General features: G+C 46.2%; 1 protein-coding gene across 1 annotated transcript in view; it reads right to left on the bottom strand.

Moving 5' to 3' along the window:
- The window catches only part of HAL (histidine ammonia-lyase), a 63893-nt gene that overhangs the window by 20820 nt on the left and 25799 nt on the right, over nucleotides 1-17274 (bottom strand). The window lies entirely within an intron of this gene.

The raw sequence follows: 17274 nt of genomic DNA, 5'->3' as shown, positions 1-17274 counted from the left end.
TGCCTAAAGTCTCTAACTGGGTTAGCACCGCTTTGTGAATCGAGCCCAATGTTTGAAACATCTTTCCACAGTTTCTAGAGCTCAAGCAGCTTGATAGACTTGTATGGAAGTAAAGAAGGAATAAGTCATTGTATTGCAGCACTTGCACAACTTCACATGTGACTTCCATTCACCTGCTATGCTGTTCCCCACCAGCACTCTCACAATGTGGTGACTCATTTTAGAGACAACATATTCCACTGCCCTATGACACATTAGCAGCTTAGTGTTTGGCATTGCTGTCATCCCTTGTCACTGTGGCCACATTCCTTGCTAAGTAAGCATCTGTAATGATCTGCTCTGCTGTCTGCACAGGCAGACAGCTTTTCGATCATTTTTTAGGTCTGAGTGCTGACGGTCCCTGGAAAATGAGACCTGTCTTCACTCTGCAAGTTTCAGAGTTGCTTTGCTGGTGAGGAATTTGCATCCACTTGTCATGCAAATTGCTTAGCTGCTTCCTTTGATGGCTTGCAGTATAAATACAATTTCCTCCCAGAATTCCCTGCTGGTCATGAAAGTTTGTTCCTGCTAACTTTCCTGGAGTTTCAGCCCCTCTGCTGATTGTTGACGAAGATTCTAGTGTAGTTAATTATTGGGGAGTGCATCTTGCACTCTCTATAGTACAGTCAGGCTTTGTGTTATTTGTACTGTTTATTCCTGTGCTGTTTTTGTCTGGCCCCTGCGATTGTACTGTCGCCTGCGGCGGTTGGCAGTAAATCGTTTGGTCCCGTTCCTAGATCGCATTCGCCCTGGCGGTAGTGGATCTCCTTTGTCTGTCTTGGAGTATAACCTTAGCTGCGGTTGCTACTGGTTACTCCTTTAGTCTGTCTTGTCCAGCACGAACGCTTGCTGTTGTCTGGTGGGAGGCAACCGATTAGCAAGCGTTTGCGTTATTTGTCTGTCTTTGTTAGGTTCATTTGTTAGTCAGGGTTGGCGTGTTTTGTCTCTGTTGCACTTCTCGTGTGGAGACCGCGCCATTAACGTGTTTTATCGCTGTTGCGCTTCTCGTGCGGCGACCGCGTTTAGCTAGTGCGTTTGTTATTTTCCTTGGCATTCTGATGGTTATGGTTTGCTGTGTCTTTCTTACTACACCTATACTCTGTCTTTACTCAGTCTTGTGTCGCTATTAGCAATCGCCATTCGTGCGATTGCTTTCCCACTTAGTCTTCGCTGGTGTGTGTTCACCGTCGCCGGGTGGCGACTAGATTGGTGGACATACATACATTCTGTCTCTGTGCTCACTCTCTCTCAATAGGGGCTATCTTGCCCTGTATTGCTTCCCCTCGTACAATTCCTATCTGACATCTGTGGCAGTGCAGAGGGTTTATTCCTCTGCACTCCACAGCTCCATCTGCCGGTGGGAATTCCCCTCTACAGGTGCATTGCACCAAAGCTGGGTTCTGTTACTCAGACGTTTGTGGAGGATTTCCGCAGTGTCGGCGCACATCTTGTGCGCTGACGACGGAGATAATTCCACAATCGTTACAGCATCCCTGGGGTAAAAGTAATGACTGTCCTACTCCCACATTCAAATGTCCTCAGACATAACTAACCCTAGAGCACTAGCGTTCTTAGACATACAAAAGCCATTTGATTCGGTAGAATGGAGATCCCTTTGGATAACCTTGGCTAAATTTGGCTTTGGATCTAAATTTATCTCCTGGCTCAAAGTTATATACAGTAACCCTACTTCTAATATCAGAATTGGTCAGATGGTCTCTACAAATATACATCTTCAGAGGGGCACAAGACAGGCATACCCCCTCTCTCCAGCCCTCTTTGCGTTAGCAATTGAACCGATAGTTGCGGCAATACGCCAGAATTCCTATATTAACGGCTTCTGTGCAGGGGGGCTGGGGGAGAGGGTGTCCCTGTACGCTGATGACATGGTACTTTATCTCGATGATCCCAATAATTCTATTAAGGGCGCATTGGACATATTCAATACCTACTCTCCGCTGGCGGGCCTTCAAGTTAATTGGTCTAAATCTAAATTACTTCCCCCACTTGAGGACCGTGGGCTTTACCCCCCTTAAGGACTGGCCACTTTTTTTCCATTCAGACCACTGCAGCTTTCACGGTTTATTGCTCGCTCATACAACCTACCACCTAAATGAATTTTGGCTCCTTTTCTTGTCACTAATAAAGCTTTCTTTTGGTGCTATTTGATTGCTCCTGCGATTTTTACTTTTTATTATATTCATCAAAAAAGACATGAATTTTGGCAAAAAAATTATTTTTTTAACTTTCTGTGCTGACATTTTTCAAATAAAGTAAAATTTCTGTATACATGCAGCGCGAAAAATGTGGACAAACATGTTTTTGATAAAAAAAACCCATTCAGTGTATATTTATTGGTTTGGGTAAAAGTTATAGCGTTTACAAACTATGGTGCAAAAAGTGAATTTTCCCATTTTCAAGCATCTATGACTTTTCTGACCACCTGACATGTTTCATGAGGGGCTAGAATTCCAGGATAGTATAAATACCCCCCAAATGACCCCATTTTGGAAAGCGCTTGAAGAAATGTAAAAAATGGAAACCGAGAGCCCAATATAGTACAGTATGTCTTGGTAAATGGAACAAGACAAAACAACAACAAGTAATATACTCACAAGCCTGGGTTACCACTAAGGCAACCACTGAAGATGCGGGTGGGGAGAATTATAACCTGACCCCACTCAGGTCTAAGAAGTCGCTCTCTGTAGACAGGAAAAAAAAACGGGGATACACCCAGTGCAGTTTCTAGGCTAAAATGCACCCAGGGCGAGTGTGTAAAAATTGCGCCCCCCCCAAGCAAGGTATGGGTGCCCGCAGTATAGGTTAGCCAGGTCTAGTTGCACTTAGTATAGGTCCCCCCAGTATAGGTAGCCTGAATAGGTATCCCAGTATAGGTAGCCAGGCATAGGTGAGCCAGTATAGTTGCCCCCGCTATAGGTTAGCCAGGTAGGTGCCTCCAGTATAGGTAGCCAGTATAGTTGCCCCCAGTATAGGTTAGATAGGCAGGCGCCCCCGGTATAAGTTAGTTAGGTAGGTGCCCCAGTACAGGTTAGCTAGGTGGGTGCCTCTAATATAGGTAGCCAGAATAGTTGCCCCCAGCATAGGTTAGATAGGTAGGTTCCCCCCAGTATAGGTTAGATGGGTAGCTGCCCCCCAGTATAGGTTACATTAGGTAGGTGCCCCCCAGTATAGGTTAGATTAGGTAGCTGCTCCCCAGTATAGGTTAGATTAGGTAGCTGCCCCCCAGCGTAGGTTAGATTAAGTAGGTGCCCCCCAGTGTAGGTTAGATTAGGTAGGTTCCCCCCAGTATAGGTTAGATAGGTAGGTGCCCCCCAGCGTAGGTGAGATTAGGTAGCTGGCCCCCAGTATAGGTTAGATTAGGTAGCTGCCCCCCAGCATACGTTAGATTAGGTAGCTGCCCCCCAGTATAGGTTAGATTAGGTAGCTGCCCCCCAGCGTAGGTTAGATTAAGTAGGTGCCCCCCAGTGTAGGTTAGATTAGGTAGGTGCCCCCCAGTGTAGGTTAGATTAGGTAGCTGCCCCCCAGTATAGGTTAGATTAAGTAGCTGCCCCCCAGCGTAGGTTAGATTAAGTAGGTGCCCCCCAGTGTAGGTTAGATTAGGTAGGTGCCCCCCAGTGTAGGTTAGATTAGGTAGGTGCCCCCCAGTGTAGGTTAGATAGGTAGGTGCCCCCCAGCGTAGGTTAGATTAGGTAGCTGCCCCCCAGTATAGGTTAGCTTAGGTTGGTGCCCCCCAGGGTAGGTTACATTAGGTAGGTGCCCCCCAGGGTAGGTTAGATTAGGTAGGTGCCCCCCAGTATAGGATAGATAGGTAGGTGCCCCCCAGCGTAGGTTAGATTAGGTAGCTGCCCCCCCCCCCCCCCCCCCTTCCAGTATAGGCTAGATTAGACAGGTGCCTCCCAGTATAGGATAGATAGGTAGGTGCCCCCCAGCGTAGGTTAGATAGGTAGCTGTCCCCCATAATGGAGGGGGGAGCCGGAGCCGCGGGGAGGGCAACCCGACCTCTCCCTCCCTCTCCCCGGGCCGCCCTCCGTGCTCCCCCCTCAGATGCAGAGCGCAGCAGCAGCCAGGGAGGAAGCGCTGTAAACAACATACCTCCCTGCGTTCCAAGCGCTGCTCTCTCGCTGCCGGTCTCTTCCTCTCTGCCTATACGATGATGCACACGCTGGTTCCTGTTAGCCGGAACTAGTGTGTGCATCATCGTATAGGCGGCAGAGAGGAAGAGACCGGCGGCGAGAGAGCAGCGCTTGGAACGCAGGGAGGTATGTTGTTTACAGCGCTTCCTCCCTGGCTGCTGCTGCTGCGCTCTGCATCTGAGGGGGGAGCACAGAGGGCGGCCCAGGAGAGGGAGGGAGAGGTCGGGCTGCCCTCCCAGCGGCTCCGGCTCCCCCCTCCATTTCAGCGCCCACCTCCCAACAGCGCCCCGGGCGGCGGCACGGGCCGCACGGCGCTAAAAACGGGCCTGGATACACCCCTCCACCAAGGGTGGAATAGATCAACGAAAAATGAGGAGTAACAGAGGCGCCAATTTAGAGTAAAATAATTTAAAAACCACTTAAAAGGAGGGGGGTTGGTGGTTACCGCCCTCAAGTATATAGTGACCAGCCAATGAGTCGTATATAAATAGACAATGTAATTTATTTTAAAATCTCCAGGCAAGCAACGCGTTTCACGGGTCCAAAGCCCGCTTCATCAGGCAATCAATTTTGGAGATACACACGACTGTGTCAATTCCAAGGTAAAGCGCCAACTGTTGCATCACAAGTTAGCGGAAAATGACACTTTGTGAAAAAAAACAATAAAAATCAATTTCCGCTAACTTGTGACAAAAAATAAAATCTTCTATGAACTCACCGTACTACTAACAGAATACCTTGGGGTGTCTTCTTTCTAAAATGGGGTCATTTGTGGGGTTCCTATACTGTCCTGGCATTTTAGGGGCCCTAAACCGTGAGGAGTAGTCTTGAAACTAAATTTCTCAAAATGACCTGTGAAATCCTAAAGGTACTCATTGGACTTTGGGCCCCTTAGCGCAGTTAGGGTGCAAAAAAGTGCCACACATGTGGTATCGCCGTACTCGGGAGAAGTAGTACAATGTGTTTTGGGGTGTATTTTTACACATACCCATGCTGGGTGGGAGAAATTACTCTGTAAATGGACAATTGTGTGTAAAAAAAATCAAAAGATTGTCATTTACAGAGGTATTTCTCCCACCCAGCATGGGTATGTGTAAAAATACACCCCAAAACACATTATACTACTTCTCCCGAGTACGGCGATACCACATGTGTGGCACTTTTTTGCAGCCTAACTGCGCTAAGGGGCCCAAAGTCCAATGAGTACCTTTAGGATTTCACAGGTCATTTTTGTTTCAAGACTACTCCTCACGGTTTAGGGCCCCTAAAATGCCAGGGCAGTATAGGAACCCCACTAATGACCCCATTTTAGAAAGAAGACACCCCAAGATATTCCGTTAGGAGTATGGTGAGCTCATAGAAGTTTTTATTTTTTTGTCACAAGTTAGCGGAAATTGATTTTAATTGTTTTTTTTCACAAAGTGTCATTTTCCGCTAACTTGAGACAAAAAATAAAATCTTTTATGAACTCACCATACTCCTAACGGAATACGTTTGGGTGTCTTCTTTCTAGAATGGGGTCATTTGTGGGGTTCCTATACTGCCCTGGCATTTTAGGGGCCCTAAACCGTGAGGAGTAGTCTTGAAACCAAATGTCGCAAAATGACCTGTGAAATCCTAAAGGTACTCATTGGACTTTGGGCCCCTTAGCGTACTTGGGGTGTAAAAAAGTGCCACATATGTGGTACCGCCGTACTCAGGAGAAGTAGTATAATGTGTTTTGGGGTGTATTTTTACACATACCGATGCTGGGTGGGAGAAATATCTCTGTAAATGACAATTGTTTGATTTTTTTTACACACAACGTCCTAATCACAGGTCATTTTGAGGCATTTGTTTTCTAGACTACTCCTAACGGTTTAGGGCCCCTAAAATGTCAGGGCAGTATAGGAACCCCACAAGTGACCCCATTTTAGAAAGAAGACATCACAAGGTATTCCGTTAGGTGTATGGCGAGTTCATAGAAGATTTTATTTTTTGTCACAAGTTAGTGAAAAATGACACTGTGAAAAAAAAACAAAAATCAATTTCCGCTAACTTTTGACAAAAAATAAAATTTTCTATGAACTCGTCATACACCTAACAGAATACATTGGGGTGTCTTTTTTCTAAAATGGGGTCAGTTTGTGGGGTTCCTATACCGCCCTGGCATTTTACGGGCCCAAAACCGTGAGTAGTCTGGAAACCAAATGTCTAAAAATGACTGTTCAGGGGTATAAGCATCGGCAAATTTTGATGACAGGTGGTCTATGAGGGGGCGAATTTTGTGGAACCGGTCATATGCAGGGTGGCCTTTTAGATGACAGGTTGTATTGGGCCTGATCTGATGGATAGGAGTGCTAGGGGGGTGACAGGAGGTGATTGATGGGTGTCTCAGGGGGTGGTTAGAGGGGAAAATAGATGCAATCAATGCACTGGGGAGGTGATCGGAAGGGGGTCTGAGGGGGATCTGAGGGTTTGGCCGAGTGATCAGGAGACCACACGGGGCAAATTAGGGCCTGATCTGATGGGTAGGTGTGCTAGGGGGTGACAGGAGGTGATTGATGGGTGTCTCAAGGTGTGATTAGAGGGGGGAATAGATGCAAGCAATGCACTGGCGAGGTGATCAGGGCTGGGGCCTGAGGGCATTCTGAGGGTGTGGGCGGTGATTGGGTGCCCTAGGGGCAGATAGGGGTCTAATCTGATAGGTAGCAGTGACAGGGGGTGATTGATGGGTAATTAGTGGGTGTTTAGGGTAGAGAACAGATATAAACACTGCACTTGCGAGGTGATCTGACGTCGGATCTGCGGGCGAACTATTGGTGTGGGTGGGTGATCAGATTGCCCGCAAGGGGCAGGTTAGGGGCTGATTGATGAGTGGCAGTGACAGGGGGTGATTGATGGGTGGTAGTGACAGGGGGTGATTGATGGGTGATTGACAGGTGATTGACAGGTGATCAGTGGGTTATTACAGGGAAGAACAGATGTAACTAATGCACTGGCGAATTGATAAGGGGGGGTCTGAGGGCAATCTGAGTGTGTAGGCGGGTGATTGGGTGCCCGCAAGGGGCAGATTAGGGTCTGATCTGATGGGTAACAGTGACAGGTGGCGATAGGGGGTGATTGATGGGTAATTAGTGGGTGTTTAGAGTAGATAACAGATGTAAACACTGCACTTGGGAGGTGATCTGACGTCTGATCTGCGGGCGATCTATTGGTGTGGGTGGGTGATCAGATTGCCCGCAAGGGGCAGGTTAGGGGCAGATTGATGGGTGGCAGTGCCAGGGGGTGATTGATGGGTGGCAGTGACAGGGGGTGATTGATAGGTGATTGACAGGTGATCAGTGGGTTATTACAGGGAAGCACAGATGTAAATATTGCACTGGCGAATTGATAAGGGGGGTCTGAGGGCAATCTGAGCATGTAGGCGGGTGATTGGGTGCCCGCAAGTGGCAGATTAGGGTCTGATCTGATAGGTAACAGTGACAGGTGGTGATAGGGGGTTATTGATGGGTAATTAGTGGGTGTTTAGGGTAGATAACAGATGTAAACACTGCACTTGGGAGGTGATCTGACGTCGGATCTGCGGGCGATCTATTGGTGTGGGTGGGTGATCAGATTGCCCGCAAGGGGCAGGTTAGGGGCAGATTGATGGGTGGCAGTGACAGGGGGTGATTGATGGGTGATTGACAGGTGATCAGGGGGATAGATGCATACAGTACACAGGGGGGGGTCTGGGGGGGTCTGGGGAGAATCTGAGGGGTGGGGGGGGTGATCAGGAGGGGCAGGGGGCAGGGGGGGATAAAAAAAAATAGTGTTGACAGATAGTGACAGGGAGTGATTGATGGGTGATTAGGGGGGTCATTGGGTGCAAACAGGGGTCTGGGGGGTGGGCAGGGGGGGTCTGAGGGTGCTGTGGGTGATCTGGGGCAGGGGGGGAGAAATCAGTGTGCTTGGGTGCGACATAGGGTGGCTGCAGCCTGCCCTGGTGGTCCCTCGGACACTGGGACCACTAGGGCAGGAGGCAGCCTGTATAATACACTTTGTAAACATTACAAAGTGTATTATACACTTTGTATGCGGCAATCGCGGGGTTAACATCCCGCCGGCGCTTCCGTATGGCCGGCGGGATGTTGCGGCGAGTGATCGGAGACAGGCGCCGGCGGAGGATCGCATCACGGATGACGCGATCGCTCCGCCCATGCCCTTACAAGGACCGCCGCCTCTGTGGGTGAGCTGGTCCTTGCGGGCTCCACTTCCCGGCCGCCCCTGTGCGTTAGGCGGTCGGGAAGTGGTTAACTAGACCAATACCATACAGACCCCACTGGAATCAGTCAGTAAGATTAACCTCCTGGGCGATAATCCCGAGCTGAGCTCGGGGTATGTCGCGCAGGAGGATTTCTCAGGCTTACATAATTTTTTTTTTGTTACACGCAGCTAGCACTTTGCTAGTTGCATATAACTTCCGATCGCCGCCGATCCGCCGCTACCCGCCGTGCTGCGCAGCCCCCCCCCCCAGACCCCTTGCGCATCCTGGCCAATCAGTGCCAGGCAGCGCTGAGGGGTGGATCGGGACTCCCTCTGACGTCACGACGACGATGACATCGGTGACGTCATCGCGAGCGTCGCCATGGCGACGGGGGAAGCCAAGCTGGAGATCCCGTTCTGAACGGAATCTCCTGCTTGCGCTGATCGCCGGAGGTGATCGGAGGGGCTATCATGTAGCTAGCGCTAAGCTAGCTACATGATTTAAAAAAATTTTTAAAAAACAAGTGCTGCGCCCCCTCCTGGACGATGTAATTGTATCGCCCAGAGGGTTAAATACTTGGGTATATGGATTTCCCACGATTCACGAAATTTTTACCATGACAACCTTATTCCCCTAATCCAGTATATTGACCACTTTACCCCCACGCGTACGGATTTCTCCGCCCCTTTTTTCCCTCCTAAAAAACCAGGGACGGAGAAATCCGTACCTTCCGCGCTACCGCCGCTGTACGCGCTCCCGCCGCTTGTGCGCGCACCCGCCGCTCGTGCACGCCGCCGCCCGCTCGCCCGGAGATCAATGAACGGGAAAATCCATTCCCGTTCGTTGATCTAAGCCCCCGCAATGATCTGCTGCTTCTTTCAGAAACAGCGAGATCATTGTGAGTCTCCCAGCCTCCTACTGCTTCCTGTAAGCGTCCTTCCGGACGCTTACAGGTCGCATGTAAACAAACACTCTGTGGCCATCTTGTGGCCAAATAGTAAACTACACCCTAAAAGCATTTTACATATACAAACATTACATTTACACAATAAATTAACTCATTACCTCCCACACTCCCCAATTTTTATTTTTTTTTGTAATTAAAAAAAAAAAAAAAAAAAAAAAAAAAAAAAAACATAAATAGTTACCTTAGGGACTCAACTTTTTAAATATTTATGTCAAGAGGGTATAACACTGTTACTTTATAAACTGCGGGCTTGTAATTAGGGATGGATGCAAAACTGAAAAAAATGCACCTTTATTTCCAAATAAAATATTGTCGCCAAACATTGTGATAGGGACATAATTTAAATGGTTTTATAACCGGGACAAATGGGTTAATACATTTCATGGGTTTTAATTACAGTAGCATGCTTTATTTAAAAACTAGAATGGCCGAAAACTGAAAAATAATAATTTTTTCCCACATTTTTTCCTATTTCCCCATTAAAACACATTTAGAATAAAATAATTCTTGGCATAATGTCCCACCTAAAGAAATCCTAATTGGTGGCGAAAAAAACAAGATATAGTTCATTTCATTGGGATAAGTAATAATAAAGTTATAGACGAATGAATGGAAGGAGCGCTGAAAGGTGAAAATTGCTCTGGTGGTCAGGGGGTAAAACCCCTCAGTGGTGAAGTGGCTAAGCACAACTTGGCGGGTTGGAAATGTCTTCAGTTATCATTAATAGGCAGGATCAACCTAGTAAAAATGAAGCTCCTACCAAAATACACTTAGATCTTCAGGAATTCTCCCATATGGATCCCCCCAAAAAAATTTGCGCAAATAAATTCCCTTTTATGTAGCTTTGTTTGGAACAATAAAACCCCACGTATTAGTCTCAGGAAGCTTCAGAGACCATGGAAAGAGCGAGGTTTGGCCTTCCCCAATTTCTACAAATACTTTATAGCAAGCCAATTGGTTACCGCTCACTTGTGGTTAGCTCAAAACCAGTCTAACCCCTCCATGGTTCTAGAGGCAGCACATCTTGGTTAGTTTGAAGCCCTATCCCAGATCTTATATAGAGGGATGAAAGCACCATATCCTCTGCCAGGGGCGTAGCAATAGGGGGTGCAGAGGTATCGACCGCATCGGGGCCCTTGGGCCAGAGGGGCCCCGAAGGGCCCTCCCTCAACTACAGTATTAGCTCTCTATTGGTCCTGTGCTCATAATAATCACTTCTATAGATATTTTGAGTAGTGGTAATCATTAACAAACTGTTCCCCATCCCCTTCTTACACCTCTGACACTGTAGTTGCCATTGGAAGGTTTTGGTGCACCGTATTAACTACTATGTATAGAGTGCTTGGGGGGCCCCATTGTAAAACTTGCATCGGGGCCCAGAGCTCCTTAGCTACGCCACTGTCCTCTGCTTACCAATATGAAAGTCATAATCAAGGCCAGGAATATTGCACACTCCTCGTATAACGCCCCACGCCATAGATTATCCCCTAATACACCTATCTGGAACAATCCAACTCTTGAACAATTTTACACTATACCAGACCCAGTCATATGATTCAGAAAGGGAATCTCTCAACTTTCACACATTTCCAATGGCACCCTTTTAGACTTCAACACTCTAAAAGACTATTTCTCTCTACCAAAAACGTTCTTCTTCTGATATATCCAAATAAGACATGCCTTTCACGTGCAATTCGTAGGAGGTGCAGCAAGTCTACAAACTTCAGAATTAGAGGACAATATCAGAAAGGAAAATTTACAGAAAGCTCTCTCTACTCTATACCAGCACATAATTCTGCTTACAGAACCACACTCATCTGTGTATAAACAGCCTTGGTCTAACCTAATCCCCACAATTGAAGATGAAGATTGGGAAAACGCCCTTATAAAACCTTTTGAATACTTAATTGCCACAAAAGACAAGCTCATACAATTTAAAATTGTTCACAGAGCGTATATGACCCCGATAAAATTAGCAAAATTCAACTCCTCTGACTCCAGTAATTGCTGGAGGTACGGTGAGGAATCATATCTTTTGGTCATGCCCCAAAATAATCAATGGTAAGAAATATGCAAATATATTACGCAAATTACAAAAATAAGGGTCCCCCCGGAACCGCTTCACTGTCTTCTTGGAGAAGATTCCTAATAGGACTACTGCTATTTTACTACAGAAAATGTATATTATTGCAATGGAAACAATCAGACCCCCTCCCCCCCCCCCCCCCTGTCAATTGCCTTTTGGAAAATAATCATTACTTCCTCTCTACATTTATATAAGGCAGCATACCTAGCCAGGGGTTGTCCCGCTAAATTTCAAAACGTTTGGGGCACATGGACCAAAAACCGAGACACGGCAACCTCAGACTAACCTTTACTCACAATAAAACTGATTCCTAAAATGAACAATGAAACAAAATGGTCCCCCATCAGTGGAGGATGTGGTGAGAAGGATAATGCTAAGATATTAAGAATACTAGAATCACTTATTTAAATATACTGAGGCTGACAATATCAACTATTAAATAAGTATTTGGTGTAGAAATATTGGCTATATGAACACAGATGGGATGGGGACTTATTATAAATAATATAAACAGGATGAGAAAAGCATAAGCCATGTTACTTCAGAAATATATAACTACATACTTGTGATGTAATTAATATCACCTCTTGTATATCATGATATGTATGCAGTCATATAATGTTAGCCTTTTTCTTTAGTTTGTTAAATGTTACAACCCCCAATTGTTTTGTGGGTTAGTGTTCTAAAATCTAAATGTATGTGATGTTTGTATTAAAAATGCCAATAAAAATAAACTTTTTTTTTTTTAAAGTAATGACTGTCATTTTTATTTGTTATTGTTATTTCAGTATCCATCTGCAAGACCAAAAGGAAGAATTTCATAGACCCGAGACCTCTTCACCATAGGTCTTAATAAATGAGCCAGTGAATGGACAGGCAGCTAAAAAGATGGCCCTCCACTGACTGTTCAAGAAAATGAAGGACCATGGAGAAGAGGGCATAAGTATATTCTTTTGTGAAACCAAGGCCCCTATACAATTATTTTTTAAGCTTTCTTTAACCACTTGAGGACCACAGTCTTTTCGCCCCTTGAGGACCAGAGCCTTTTTCTCCATTCAGACCACTGCAGCTTTCACGGTTTATTGCTCGCTCATACAACCTACCACCTAAATGAATTTTACCTCCTTTTCTTGTCACTAATACAGCTTTGTTTCGGTGCTATTTGATTGCCGCTGCGAGTTTTACTTTTTATTATATTCATCAAAAAAGACATGAATTTTGTCAAAAAAATGACTTTTTTAACTTTCTGTGCTGACATTTTTCAAATAAAGTAACATTTCCTATACATTTGAGCGCGAAAGTTATTCTGCTACATGTCTTTGATAAAAAAAAAACATTCAGTGTATATTTATTGGTTTGGGTAAAAGTTATAGCGTTTACAAACAATGGTGCCAAAAGTGAATTTTCCCATTTTCAAGCATCTCTGACTTTTCTGCGCACCTGTCAGGTTTCATGAGGGGCTAAAATTCCAGGATAGTACAAATACCCCCAAAATGACCCCATTTTGGAAAGAAGACATCCCAAAGTATTCAGTGAGAGGCATGGTGAGTTCATAGAAGATTTTATTTTTTGTCACAAGTTAGCGGAAAATGACACTTTGTGACAAGAAAAAAAAGTTTCCATTTCTTCTAACTAGCGACAAAAAAAAAAATGAAATCTGCCACGGACTCACTATGCTCCTCTCTGAATACCTTGAAGTGTTTACTTTCCAAAATGGGGTAATTTGTGGGGTGTGTTCACTGTCCTGGCATTTTGGGGGGTGCCTAATTGTTAGCACCCCTGTAAAGCCTAAAGATGCTCATTGGACCTTGGGCCCCTTAGCGCAGTTAGGCTGCAAAAAAGTGCCACACATGTGGTATTGCCGTACTCAGGAGAAGTAGTATAATGTGTTTTGGGGTGTATTTTTACACATACCCATGCTGGGTGGGAGAAATATCTCCGTAAATGAAAATTTTTTAATTTTTTTACACACAATTGTCTATTCATAGAGATATTTCTCCCACTCAGCATGGGTATGTGGAAAAATACACCCCAAAACACATTATACTACTTCTCCTGAGTATGGCGATACCACATGTGTGGCACTTTTTTGCACCCTAACTGCACTAAAGGGGCCCAAAGTCCAATGAGTACCTTTAGGATTTCACAGGTCATTTTGAGAAATTTGGTTTCAAGACTACTCCTCACGGTTTAGGGCCCCTAAAATGCCAGGACAGTATAGGAACCCCACAAATTACCCCATTTTAGAAAGAAGACACCCCAAGGTATTCCGTTAGGAGTATGGTGAGTTCATATAAGATTTTTTTTTGTCACGAGTTAGCGGAAATTGATTTTAATTGTTTTTTTTCACAAAGTGTCATTTTCCGCTAACTTGTGACAAAAAATAAAATCTTCTATGAACTCACCGTACTACTAACGGAATACCTTGGGGTGTCTTCTTTCTAAAATGGGATCATTTTTTGGGGTTCCTATACTGCCCTGGCATTTTACGGGCCCAAAACCGTGAGGAGTAGTCTTGAAACCAAATGTCGCAAAATGACCTGTGAAATCCTAAAGGTACTCATTGGACTTTGGGCCCCTTAGCGCAGTTAGGGTGCAAAAAGTGCCACACATGTGGTGTCGCCGTACTCAGGAGAAGTAGTATAATGTGTTTTGGGGTGTATTTTTACACATACAGATGCTGGGTGGGAGAAATATAAATGACAATTATTTGATTTTTTTTACACACAATTGTCCATTTACAGAGAGATTTCTCCCACCCAGCATGGGTATGTGTAAAAATACACCACAAAACACATTATACCACTTCTCCTGAGTATGGCGATACCACATGTGTGACACTTTTTTGCAGCCTAGGTGCGCTAAGGGGCCCAACGTCCTATTCACAGGTCATTTTGAGGCATTTGTTTTCTAGACTACTCCTCACGGTTTAGGGCCCCTAAAATGCCAGGGCAGTATAGGAACCCCACAAGTGACCCCATTTTAGAAAGAAGACACCCCAAGGTATTCCGTTAGGGGTATGGTGAGTTCATAGAGGGATTTTATTTTTTGTCACAAGTTAGTGAAAAATGACACTTTGTGAAAAAAACAATAAAAATCCAATTTCCGCTAACTTTTGACAAAAAATAAAATCTTCTATGAACTCATCATACACCTAACAGAATACCTTGGGGTGTCTTCTTTCTAAAATGGGGTCACTTGTGGGGTTCCTATACTGCCCTGGCATTTTACGGGCCCAAAACTGTGAGTAGTCTGGAAACCAAATTTCTCAAAATGATTGTTCAGGGGTATAAGCATCTGCAAATTTTGATGACAGGTGGTCTATGAGGGGGCAAATTTTGTGGAACCGGTCATAAGCAGGGTGGCCTCTTAGATGGCAGGATGTATTGGGCCTGATCTGATGGATAGGAGTGCTAGGGGGGTGACAGGAGGTGATTGATGGGTGTCTCAGGGGGTGGTTAGAGGGGAAAATAGATGCAATCAATGCACTGGGGAGGTGATCGGAAGGGGGTCTGAGGGGGATCTGAGGGTTTGGCCGAGTGATCAGGAGCCCACACGGGGCAAATTAGGGCCTGATCTGATGGGTAGGTGTGCTAGGGGGTGACAGGAGGTGATTGATGGGTGTCTCAAGGTGTGATTAGAGGGGGGAAATAGATGCAAGCAATGCACTGGCGAGGTGATCAGGGCTGGGCTCTGAGGGCGTTCTGAGGTGTGGGCGGGTGATTGGGTGCCCGCAAGGGGCAGATTAGGGTCTAATCTGATGGGTAACAGTGACAGGTGGTGATAGGGGGTGATTGATGGGTAATTAGTGGGTGTTTAGAGGAGAGAAGAGATGTAAACACTGCACTTGGGAGGTGATCTGATGTCGGACCTGCGGGCGATCTATTGGTGTGGGTGGGTGATCAGATTGCCCGCAAGGGGCAGGTTAGGGGCTGATTGATGGTTGGCAGTGACAGGGGGTGATTGATGGGTGGTAGTGACAGGGGGTGATTGATGGGTGGCAGTGACAGGGGGTGATTGATGGGTGATTGACAGGTGATCAGTGGGTTATTACAGGGAATAACAGATGTAAATATTGCACTGGCGAATTGATAAGGGGGGGTCTGAGGGCAATCTGAGCGTGTGGGCGGGTGATTGGGTGCCCGCAAGGGGCAGATTAGGGTCTAATCTGATGGGTAACAGTGACAGGTGGTGATAGGGGGTGATTGATGGGTGATTGATGGGTAATTAGTGGGTGTTTAGAGGAGAGAAGAGATGTAAACACTGCACTTGGGAGGTGATCTGATGTCGGACCTGCGGGCGATCTATTGGTGTGGGTGGGTGATCAGATTGCCCGCAAGGGGCAGGTTAGGGGCTGATTGATGGGTGGCAGTGACAGGGGGTGATTGACGGGTGATTGACAGGTGATTGACAGGTGATTGACAGGTGATCAGGGGGGATAGATGCATACAGTACACGGGGGGGGGGGGTCTGGGGAGAATCTGAGGGGTGGGGGGTGATCAGGAGGGGGCAGTGGGCAGGGGGGGGATAAAAAAAAAATAGCGTTGACAGATAGTGACAGGGAGTGATTGATGGGTGATTAGGGGGGTGACTGGGTGCAAACAGTGGTCTGGGGGGTGGGCAGGGGGGGTCTGAGGGGTGCTGTGGGCGATCAGGGGGCAGGGGGGGGGGAATCAGTGTGCTTGGGTGCAGACTAGGGTGGCTGCAGCCTGCCCTGGTGGTCCCTCGGACAATGGGACCACCAGGGCAGGAGGCAGCCAGTATAATAGGCTTTGTATACATTACAAAGCCTATTATACAATGTTTCAGCGGCGATCCGGGTGCTAGTAACCCGCCGTCGCTTCCGAACGGCCGGCGGGTTACAGCGAACGGTGGGCAGAGCCAGTCCCCGGCGCCTGATCGCGTCACGAATGACGCGATCGCCGCATAGCCACTCCCGCAGCCGCCCCCGCCGATGGGCGTATTGCGGTTGTTTGGGCCCGGACTTTGCCGCCACCCATCGGCTGGGGGCGGTCGGGAAGTGGTTAAATTTCTTGCAGAACCTCAGGCAATGTGGAGGACAGTTCCAGATCTGCATAGTAGTGGGAAACCCAGTTTGTCTCAGCTACTGGTACAGACATCACCCTTACACCCCCATCTCCCCCCCCCCCCCCCCCCCCAAACTATCAAAGAAAACGACTGGCCCAAAAAAATGGAAATGAAAAAGCAGCTAATAGACACTATCATGCTAGAGACCAGACTGATAGTTCCACACACATTTCGGGCGAATACAGCAGGCACTCCTGGTGTTCTCTGTTCTCCTTTCCGGAGTTCTTCACCTGAATTCATCCACAGGACACCTACTTTTGATTTTTCCGGCATTCCTGTGAATTTAGCCTTGTGGTTCCCAAATGAAATGGTCAGCTGAATGGGTCCACCTCATCTAGTACCACCCCACCAACTGAAGCATTAGTTCAATGGACCTATACTATACAATATTGTCCCATTTCACCACTTCCATATGGTATGAGAGCTTGCTTAAACCATTAAAACTATTCTCTGTATGTATGTATGTATGTATGTATGTATGTATGTATGTATGTATGCATGCATGCATGCATGCATGCATGCATGTATGTATGTATATATATATATATATATATATATGTATATATATATATATATATATATATAAATAAATAAATAAATAAATGTATGTACCCACGTCTGATATTTCTGAACGACTTGTCATTTAAACAATACTTGGATGGTTGTAAGTTCGATCGTTAGACTGATAGCAGCGGTTTTGACTGATTCGCTT

This window comes from Hyperolius riggenbachi, chromosome 3, assembly GCF_040937935.1.
Source record: "Hyperolius riggenbachi isolate aHypRig1 chromosome 3, aHypRig1.pri, whole genome shotgun sequence".
NCBI lineage: Eukaryota > Metazoa > Chordata > Amphibia > Anura > Hyperoliidae > Hyperolius > Hyperolius riggenbachi.
Note: the sequence above shows the minus strand (reverse complement) of the source record. Positions and strands in the feature narration are given on the sequence as shown.